We start from the raw sequence: 11,625 nt of genomic DNA, 5'->3' as shown, positions 1-11,625 counted from the left end.
GTATTTAGTATAGAGTAACCGTACACGTTTAAAAAAAAAGATTGCACCAAAAATCTGTCCATTTTATGAGAAAATTAAAAAAAACAGTAGAAGAAATGTGATAATTCCTTCCTCTTTACTAGTTTTAGGATGAAATAAGAATGAACGAACATCTTAAGTCTCATGTATAAAAATGAATCTAGAAAGATGGCAGCATCTTTATTTGACATTTTTAATACATTAGTAAAATCTGTTGTATATAGCAATTCGTCAAGCATTATATTCCAGTAGGGATTCTTAACGTATGGGATTTTACCCTCAAAGTTTGCACGCCTAAAGAAGTATCAACCATATGTCTATATACTTGTGGATTCTGGTTCTGTATCTGCATTTTTAAGGCCCAGTGAACCTGAGCTAATGCTTTTTTGTAACTTTCTTGGACAAACTGCCTCAACTGTTGATTCAGAGGTTTTAAAATATCTGGCAAGCACATAGCTCTCAAAATCGTGAGTCAAATTTGACTCAAGACAGAGTGACTCATCTTGAATCTAAAAAAATCTGTATAATTTGTCTTTACTAATTAGCCATCATGTCTGAGATTTTACCATCTATACTCAGTGTAAAAACAGAATTCATATCATGACTGATCATGTTGGTTTATAGTCAGACACTGCAGGTCTGATGGAGAAAATGATGCCAAACGTGAATCACCATCCTATAAAACTTCAAGAGTATTCATCCACACACACATACACAAACACACACGAGCACAGAGAATCTTTTATCAAGTTTTGTGCCTCATATGTAATCTCTTATCTCTCCCGAACAGCAACCTGCCATCATAATCGGCAGTTATAGCGGTCCATAATCTGCAGGGGGTGGCTGAACTGATCTGATGGCTATCACTACAAATCTCATAGCAAATCACTCAAATGACACAGTGAGCCACCGCAACCCAAATCCACAAACCACCATTGCTCATAACCTATAAATACAGGAAACAAACTTGAATAGCGTAGTACAGCGGAAGACACATAAAAATATCTACTCACCACAATTCATCTCGGCGAGCCAAGAGTTGGACAGCCTAGACCAATATGTCATCCTAAATGGGTCTGTTGTTGGTCACTTTTCAGTTTTCGCCACACTGTTGATCAAAGCACATACCCAGCATTAGATGAGTGCAGCGGGCCTGATCTGCTGCAATTGGCGTCCATTAGAGAGTGCTCATGTGTGTTTGTGTGAGTGTGTGTGTGTACACTTGAAACGTACCCCTAACTGTTTCTACCGTTGTTTGAGAGTCATTACAGTGCACTGATGTCAGATAATAATGGTTGATTGGAGATCCTTTGTCCTGCATTGTGTGGTTTTGCATTAAGCAGGATTGCACCGTGACATGTCTTATGAAGCACAAAATCACAAATAGGTTTTAAATTAAGCTGTACGTGAACCTGGGTGTACATATTGTATTTTTATATTTATTGATTCAAATAAAAAGCTTTTGGATCCAAGATGCAGATAGGTTTGGGGTAAGTTGTGTCAGTGTGTAAAAGAAGGCCTATCGTATATACAGTCAAGCCCTTGGGGTATGAATAATTTCGGGCTTGACTACAGATATATACAATACCTGACAAAAGTCTTGTTGCCTATCCAAGTTTTAGGATCAACAAATAATAACTTGACTTCTAGTTGATCATTTGGTATCAGAAGTGGCTTATATGAAAGGCAAAGGCCTCTAGATTACGCTTATTTTACCAAAATAAAATATGATCATGCCTTGATTTTTTATTATTTAATTAGGACAGTAACGCCTGACTTTGCTTAGACAAAAGTCTTGTCACTTAACAGAAATAATGTACAGTATAGAATATAAAATCATGATGCAGTGGAAAAAGAATTAATATTGTGCATGACTCCTATGAGCTTGGAGGACTGCATCCATACATCTCTGGAGTGACTCAAATAACTTATTAATAAAGTAATCTGGAATGGTAAAGATTCTTTGGATTCATCTTCAATGCTTCCTCCATCTTACCCCAGACATGCTCAATAATGTTTATGTCTGGAAACTGGGCTGGCCAATCCTGGAGCACCTTGACCTTCTTTGCGTTCAGGAACTTTGATGTGGAGGTTGAAGTATGAGAAGGAGCGCTATACTGTTGAAGAATTTGCCCTCTCCTGTGGTTTGTGATGTCATGAGCAGCACAAATGTCTTGATACCTCAGGCTATTGATGTTGAAATCCATTCTGCGGATCTCTAGCATGCCCCTTACTGAATGTAACCCCAAACTATGATTTTTCCTTCACCAAACTTGACTGATTTCTGTGAGAATCTTGGGACCATGCGGGTTCCAATACATCTTCTGCAATATTTGTGATGATTGGGATGCAGGTCAACAAATGATTCATCAAAAAAAAATCTACCTTCTGCCACTTTTCCAAATGATTAATTAGAAATCAAGTTATTATTTGTTGATCTTACAACTGGGTTTGATGACAAGACTTTTGTCATGGAGTGTACATCAAATATTGTATGATTGTCTAGATATAATATTATATATTGCATGCTAGATGCATACTTTTAAATATATACTATATAATTTTAGAATATATAAATATATATTTAATTTTCATTTAGATAAAATCTATTAAATATATGAAAAGCTATTAAAATAGCTAAATCATAAATTGTGTGTAATTATATATTATATTTGTGCATATACATTAAATTAGTCAGTACTGAAGCCAAATCTAGAGCTAATCTAAAAAAAGAACTTATGATAACTGTCCAGAATTAGTACACACAAGTTTATATGTTGGGGAAAATATGAAATTAATTTTAAAAGTGCAAAATTCAAGAGAAACAAAACATTTATAAAATTTTGCTAAAATATTGTATATTCGTAATTTTTTAGTTTGTAATTTGTAAATATTTGTAATTTTTTTCCAATATTTCGCATGAATTTTAATTTATAATCATTCTATTTCTAAAGACGTTCAGTGACTAAAATATTATTTTAATAAATATTCCAGTTTAATAAATCTGTTTTGTTACACATTACCTATTACCTATATTTACTGAGAAATGGATAAAAATATTCATTTTCAAAATGGTGTATACTCAATTATGTTGAGTACTGAATACACACACACACTCATTCCCTTTCATTCTGCCAGTGTCTACTATATATACAGTTGAAGTCAGAATTATGACCCCCCGTTTATCTTTATCTTTGCCCCGATGGCAGAACATAATATTTGACCAGATATTTTTCAATACACTTCTATACAGGTTTGGGTAATTAGGCAAGTTAATGTATAATAAGGGGTTTGTTTTGTAGACTATCGAAAAAATTTATAGTTTAAAGAGGCTAATAATTTTGACCTTAAAAAAATTAAAAACAGCTTTTATTCTAGCCAAAGTAAAATAAATAAGACTTTCTACGGAATAAAAAATATTACCAGACATACTGTGAAAATTGTCTCTGTTAAACATAATTTGGGAAACATTTTTAAAAAACTAAACAAAAAAACTGTATATACATAAAACATTTCTAAATTATTTTATAACAGGTGCTAGATGCTTGCTGTCAGTGATGTCCCCTCCAAAAGCCCCTCTGTATTCGAAAAGGCAGTTGCGAAACCAAGCCAGAGCATCTTATCACTGCATGGTGCCTGTGCAGTGAGTCGATCTGGTGAAGCTTCACATCTTCATTCATGTCTTAGCATCATAATGCGGGCTTACCGTACAACTGAATGCCTGTCATCCGTTTAGCCTCTTTTAACAGCAAACCTCGCCTTCCTCCCCACCAAAGTCAAACCACACAGGCATTCATCGACTATTGAAGGACAAAAAAAAAAAGAAATATAACAATTAGAATTGCTTGCTTCGTGTCACCAGAATAATTTGATGATTCATTTGTAGTTAGATTTTCCACCTCCACGATAATGAGGCCGAATGCATTCCGACCTAATAATATTACAAAAAAAGCCTGAACGCATCCGACCGCTTTCAAAAAGAGGATGGCAAAAGTGTTTCTGGCTTGTCACATCAATTACACACTGCCATCCTAATTCACACCACAAAAAAAGGAGGGAGGAATGTGGTGGAAAAAAAACCTGGAATCATTCCAATCATGCACAATTGTGTATTATATAAGATAAGCAGACCAATTATAATAAGTCATTACAATCACTGGCAAACACAGCATTCAGTTGTCATGCTGCTTTTGTTGGAAGCTGTCAGTTTCCCCCTCTCTTTACGCATGGCTGGTCATGCCTGGTGGACTGTAACCATGTGGCACTGATGGCCCCAGCACACACACACAGAGAGAAAGAAGGAGGCGGGGGATGCAAGCTTGATCTATTTTCACCGGCCTTGGGGTCTGTTTCACACCACCTTACTGCGCTGACAACAGAACTAACATGTGGAGGTGAAACCAGACACGGGCTGCCATTACTTGACCTCCTGCGCTCCCGACCATCCTGTTAAGCTACAACACACACATGTTAGAGGGAGGGGGCGCATCGGCTGTGTAAACAAACCAGACAGGAGATGAGATCAGAGAGAGAGCGTGCGCATGTGTGTGTCGTTCAAGTAAATTAATAGATTAATTGTTCGCAATTAAACCATTTGTCTTAATTGAAAAATCATTGGTTATGCGTGATCATTAGGAGTGCGTGTCCCCCCTCGTGCCCCAAAGAGCAGGGATAATGAGAGTCGGGGGATGAAGTGCACGATGGGGCATGGGATAAGCCGAGTCAGCCAACACACACACACACACACACACACACACACATTCTCATCTGACCTCTCTCTGGAAATGAGCTCCACACTCCAAGCTCTCATGGGTAATCATATATGGAGCTGCCCATGATGACAGTTAATTTGAAACTATCTGGCTATTCCTCGCCCCCCCTCCTGCTCATTCTCTTCCAGCCTGTCTGTCTGTCTATCTTTCACTGCTTCTTCCTTTGTCTCTTTCCCGTCTGTCTCTCCCTCCCGATGCTCCATTAGAGCCGGTTCTCCATGCTCCTGCAATCAAATTAATTCCTCACATTTTCCCGAGGAACCCCCATCGTTCTAGAGCTAATGTTTTTAATTCAATTGGAGCAATCCATATCCAGGCCCATTTCCTGTTTGGCTGTGCCAGCAGAGCCCCTCCCTCTGGCAGCTTTAAAGAGCGCGTCTGCCGAGTCTCGATAAAGGCACACACGCGTGGGCAACGCACCAACGAACGCGCGAGACCGCCTGCCGCGTTTACGCCGGCAACAATGAAAAGTGCTGCATTAAAATACAAGTGAACACACACACATGCGCGCAGAATTGGCTGGGCTTTTTAATACTGTAGGGGAAATGCTGCAGTAGCCATTAATGTTTCACAACACATCTGTATGGCTGATATTTTTTTCACCCGGGCGAGGGGGAGGGCGATTCACGTCTGTTTTGAAGCCAGGGAAACGTGTGCCGCTGGTCTCTCGACAGACACACTCTTTCCCTGTCCTCATGAATTAATCAAAGGATGTGTTTGTGTGTGTTTGTGAGTACCGGGTGGGCAGGATGATGCTGATATAATGAGCGGCGCAGGGACCAAGTCGAACAGTCCAGCATCATCCCCTCATGGCTCCTCGGCCCTTCCCTCTCCCTGCGGAGCACGGCCATGTTTGGCCTCTCATTAACTAGATAAATATATCCATCCTTTCACCTCCCCCTCCTGATTCTCTTTCTCTGTTTCTGCCTTGATATTATCAGCGCTCTGATTAGCCGGCCTTAGCCCTGCGGGACTGAGGCTGGGTTACCAACCGGGTGGCGCGCACAACACAAACTGCACTTTCGATTCTTCCTGTCACGTAAAACGCCGGGACACTAACCAGATGAGAAAGACCTGGGCAGCTCAGCGGCATTACACACACATGGGCAGACACACATGTACACACACACACACACACAAAGCTAAGGCTGCAGGGGTTGCTGGTGATTATTGTGAGATTCAACTGGGCTTTCCAATAGGCAATTATCTCAGTCAGAACACATTTGAATTAGAGCTGCAGGACAGGGTAATTACTGAGGTCAGTAGATAAGGCTTGGTCTCTCTCTCTCTCTGGTCTCGGGTTGAGTCTATAGATAAATCCCTGCCATGCTAAAGCTACATTGATTTAAGAAATGCCACCGGCATTGATCCAAGATGGCTGAGGTGTCAAGCCAAAGGAGAAGCATTCTGCTCACCTAATGACACAATCAACTGCAACACACACACGGAAGCCAATGACTGATCAAAGCGGTGACATATCACATATCACATATATACATCACATGTACATCTTCGACACACGACCTTAGATTTATATTTGTTGACACAATGTCAGTGCAGGTGCTGATTTAAAATGACTTACCCCAAATAAAAAATGACAATTCTGTCAACCCACATGAATTTATTTTTTCTGTGGAACACAAAAGGAAATATTATAGCTGCGCATCAAAGCTGCTCTTGTCCATATAGAAAAAAAAGAAGTTGAATATTATTCAAAGCAATTAGCTGGGTATATATATATATATATATATATATATATATATATATATATATATATATATATATATATATATATATATATATATATATATATATACATATGTATATATATATATCCACCATAATTTTGTAGCTCGAAAGTATCGGTTCAGCCATCAGTACCGTTTTAAAAGTATCGATTTAGCACCGGTATCGGAATAACCCCAAACGATACCCAACCCTATTAAAAACATTGAGAACCTTGAAGGCCCCTGTTCCTCATCCACTTTCTTCCATTCATCAGAAAATCTTCTTTTGAGGTACACATAAGAAAGAAAATCACAGGTTTGAAACACCATGATGATATTTAGCTTTTCCATTGCAGAACTAAATATTGAAAATGAAAAAGAGTGAATTTTAACCTCTGTTTCAATCACATAATGCAGAGGCCAACTCTAACTGTAAACATGCTGGATGAAGCAGAACTACAATTGAATTATCTGGACTAAAGCATTTACACGACACTTCATTACTTTAGATTAATACTTTGAAATGCTTAAAACACTTAGTAAAACACATGACCAAATGTTTATCCTCCATAAGTATATTACAACACAGTGACTTATTTGATCTGCTCATGTCTCTCCATTCACTAATTTTAAAATTGATTTTCCCTCTTAAGAGTCTTTAATCACCGCTGAGAGCAATAGTTGATGCTTGGCTTTAGCATGACAAAGCAAGCAGTAAAGCCTAAATGGCTCTTAATGAAAAATGATAGAGAGCGAGAGAAGTGAGCAATGTTCTCAGCACCAGTGCATTGTGGGATTGAAGTTTTATATGCGACACCTCCCTCATTCTCTCGGCCTGTGGCTCTTATGTTTATATAACAATACTGTCTCAATCATTCTCCTCAGTTGGTTGAAGGTTACCAGGGGCAAGAGGGGTAACAAATGGACCGGGCGCAACGTCTGAGAGATAGCAGTCTGAAGGCCAGATAATAGGCTGTCATAATGGACAATACAGAGAGAAAAAGCTCCAGAGATCAGCCGAACCCGAAGAACAAGTAGGTTTGCATTATTCATCGTCCCCACGGACGGTTCGGCAGCTGCATTACATTAGACTCTTCATTACTGCGGCTGTATAATACTGAAAAAAAGCTGCTTTAATGTAAAATATGAGCAATATTTCACCGCCGGGGTTGGTTTGAGGTGGGGTGGAGGAATATTATAAGCTCTCCGGAGAGTTTAGTCACTACTTAAATGTGTCTGAGAGCTGACCTGCCCTTCGCTGCGGTAATAATGTGTTGTGGATTAAAATACGATTCCATCCACGACAAGAGGTTCTTGTGATCATTGTAATAATGACTGCCATGTGGCAGGTCCGGCTCCATCGCCACCGCTGCAATCATCCTCCTTTAATAAGACACTTAACACCACCTCTCTCTCCGTCTAGACCAGGCTGTGAGAGGGGGATTTGTTATTCAGTCTGTGGGTGCGCTTGACAGTGAATCTGTGGCATCACAAATAGCAGAGGCTTTGCTGGGCTTTGGTGCCATCTGCCCACATCAGTGTTTGGCTGCTTTGTGATACCTGTCAGGGAAAGTTTTGTCTGCAGCTCAGACACAGGGCTCAAAATGCCTGGCTGCTATTTTAAACTGCTTTGCATAACATAGTGACAGTCTCCAAAATGGTTCAATTTGATAACATTAGTGAAGGCTTTTGTTATCATGAAGAAATACACTCTAAAAAAATGATAATAGGTCAGTCATGACAACTTATGTTTTTAATGCTAATTTAACATACTAAAATAGCCCAACAATGACTACGTTTTACACGGACACCATAATCGAATTATTTGCTTTAATCTTATTAAGACAGTAATATGTAATTGAGTCACCGCGCTATCCACACTTCCTCTGGAGTTTCATGTAATTTCGGGTGTTTCATGTTTAATTTGTCAACTTTAACTGCAGTTTGGCACTTTCACTTTCATTCAGGAACGTCCCCCTGACAAACGAGATGTGATTATGAACTGCTGAAAGAGTGCTGTTTTAATGGAATTTGATACCACATATGGTAAAATATACTCTGCATTTCCCGATGCGGGTGTCTGTGGTCCTTTACTGACCTGACACAGTATGAGCAGAGAATAGTGTCAAACAGCTGTGTGTGTATAGACTCTCCTGTCGCAAAATGCGGTGAAAATCCTACATGATGGTAATAGTTTGATTAAAGTGTTTATATGTCTGTGCTGCACTTCAATAATGCGACTTAAATCAGCAGACATGTCCACATGTCTTAATTAGATTTCTGTTCAGTTAGATTATGACCTTAATCAGATTAATAAAACAAACAAACAAACAAACAAACAAACAAACAAACAAACAAACAACAACAAAAAAAAAGTCGCTGTTTACATGGTAGACTCTTAATTAGAGTATTGTCTTAATCTAATTAAAATCAGATTATTAATGTCCATGCAAACATAATTATTGTTTCACAATAGGGCTGATTTTGACTTGGTTCATCTCTATTAGTTTAGTATGAAAATTTTTTTAAAATTTGTAAAAAATTTGATGTTATCTTCAACTTTTTGTTGTGGCAAAATAACTTAAAGTAATTATTTGATTGAAAAAAAGCTACACTACTTTATTTGTGAGGAGAAGAATATTACTTGAGTGGAAATCAGCAGCCCCACCTAAAGCTTCAATGTGGATGTGTGATCTGATTTGAAATTAGAGTAAATTTAATATTTAATGAAGAGATCTGTCCAAATATTTTATGAGAAATGGCAACCTATGATCACATATTTAGAAAAAAAATGAAGACTCTCCTCTTTATCTGATTTACATAAAGAAATCTGTGTAAACAGGTTTAAACGTGATCACCAATATTGTTTGATTTCATATTTATGTGGAAGACCACTATAAATATGTCAGATTCTTGATTAGTATGATCATGTAGGTATTCATTTATTTGAATTATTTTTACAATTGATATCAATTGATTCGAATGTTATCACTCGATTAATGGCCATTATCAGTGGTTATAAGCTTATAGATATGGACTAGTAGGGGCCTTCTGCGCCTACTAGTAGGCTCAGAAGGCTCTTATCATCCATCCACATGGTTAATCAGCTATAGATCGCATACAGCTGCCGCCAGAAGTTAACAAGAATTATTTATGTTATTTAATATATTTCCCATTAATTGTATTTTATTAACGTTTACCCCTACCACCACAGTAATGTAAAAAAAAAAAGACCTGGATCTGGAGTCTTCTCTATTAGTATAGCTGATTAACCATGTGGAAGGATGATAACAGCCTTCTGAGCCTACTATTAGGCTGCTAACCACTGCTAATGCCTATTTAATTGAGTGATGACATTCGAAGCGGGTGATGATATTGTCTAATTGTAACTGTATACAATACTTTATTATTTTCATTTTATTCCATTTTGTTTTACAATATTTTGATCAATTTATGTTGTAATTTTAAATTAATTTAACTTGTTTGTTAAGTGAAGTTTATCTATAAACTAATTTTGAGAGGATCACGTGCTTATAATTGCTAGCGGCTGGATCCGCATTATCCATTTCTCAATGCACCAATCAGACGACTCCTAAGCTACTACAAATACCCTGGGTTACGTGCCACCGCTATCTTCGTTTTGAAGAAACCGCCCATCCACCCCTACTCCTCCTTCTTCCTAGATGGGTGACACGGTGGCCCAGTGCTTAGCACTGTTGCCTTACAGCAAGAATGTCTCTGGTTCCAGGCTTTACCAAACCAGCAGACATTTCTGTGCGGAGTTTGCATTTCTCCCTGTGCTCACGTGGGTTTCCCCCAGGTTCCCCGGTTTCCTCCCACCATCCAAAAACATGCAACAGAAGTTAATTGACTAATCCAAACCAGCACTATAGACATGCTCCTAGTAAATGGCTACCTCTCAAGAGCAATCACTGGCTGTTCATTGGTTATTACAGCAGGGGAGTTCTCGAGATCTACCTGAGCTCAAACTCCCCTCTCACGAGGGAGCCCCGGGCTCGAGGATCTTATTAGCTCAGGGCTCTCTCCGGGGACAGCATGCCAAACAAGCTTATAATTAATCATCAGCTAAGTGTGAACTCTTGAAATGTATTTCGGCGACATGGATCATTATGGGGAAAAAAATACAACCTTGATTTTACAAAATGTTTTGTTAAAGCCTGGGGGAAAAAAGTGAATTAAATTGTCAAAAACAGCTCAGATTATTTTACAGAAGATTTTAAAAGAAGATGAGATACTTTAATAACAACCAATTTAATTTTATACAGATCAGGAATATGAATGAATCCTATACAGATTAACATAGGAAATTGTGATTTTTTTCTTTTCAAAAGTAATTGGAACATTCTGAAATGATTTTATATAATAATAATTCTCATGCACAATAGCCTTTTAAAAATATTAATCAGAAATAAAAACTACTCATCAAACAAAACACCCACTTCACTAATTGCTAACAGTTCAGAATTATTTATCTTCTGTCTGAAAAAAAAGCCATGACTACCTGCCTATCACATTCCTCCAAGACATCCTATCTGTGTGTGTGTGTGTGTGTGTGTGTGTCTGTGAGTGTGTGTTTTACCTGCCCCTGCTGCTTCTATCTTCCTGCTCCTCTAATTAACACTGCTGTCTGGCTTTTTCCGACAGCGGGGCTTGTTTGCTGGTGAGTCAGTCTCCTTAGAGAGAAAGAAAAAAATAAAGACGTGAGATTGTGTCTGTCATCCCCCCATCCAGCCTAGCCTGCTGTCGCCCGGCTCACCTCTCCGCTCTGATCATTTATTCATGTTGTGCAGTCACTCAGTTCAGTCAGTCAAGACGCTAACACAACATCTTTACCTGGAAAGTCATGCCAGCTGGACTGAGTGCCGCTGCTGTGACCTGGGTCAGCCTGTTGTGTTTGAGTTAGCATACAGTTTAAGTTCACGACAAGTGCAGACAACGCGAACTTTGAGCTGGATATCCAGACATCTGAAACAAGTCACCTGATATAACACCTGACAGTGTTGGGGGTAACGCATTACAAGTAATGCGAGTTATGTAATCATATTGCTTTTCTAAGTAATGAGTAGGGCCAGGCGGAATCTGAGGCA

At 38.6% G+C, this 11,625-nt stretch overlaps 1 long non-coding RNA gene across 1 annotated transcript; it reads right to left on the bottom strand.

Annotated features, from left to right (window-relative positions):
• Positions 1 to 3,730: 3,730 nt before the first annotated feature.
• LOC130245499 (uncharacterized) lies at positions 3,731 to 11,384 on the bottom strand. Its single transcript, XR_008839337.1, has 3 exons — positions 11,295 to 11,384; positions 11,118 to 11,211; positions 3,731 to 3,818 (listed from the first exon to the last, which is right to left on the bottom strand). It is a non-coding gene; the product is annotated as an uncharacterized LOC130245499 (long non-coding RNA).
• Between the last annotated feature and the right edge of the window lie 241 nt (positions 11,385 to 11,625).

Source organism: Danio aesculapii, chromosome 18 (genome assembly GCF_903798145.1).
Source record: "Danio aesculapii chromosome 18, fDanAes4.1, whole genome shotgun sequence".
Classification (NCBI taxonomy): domain Eukaryota; kingdom Metazoa; phylum Chordata; class Actinopteri; order Cypriniformes; family Danionidae; genus Danio; species Danio aesculapii.
This window is presented reverse-complemented; position numbering and strand designations above follow the sequence as displayed.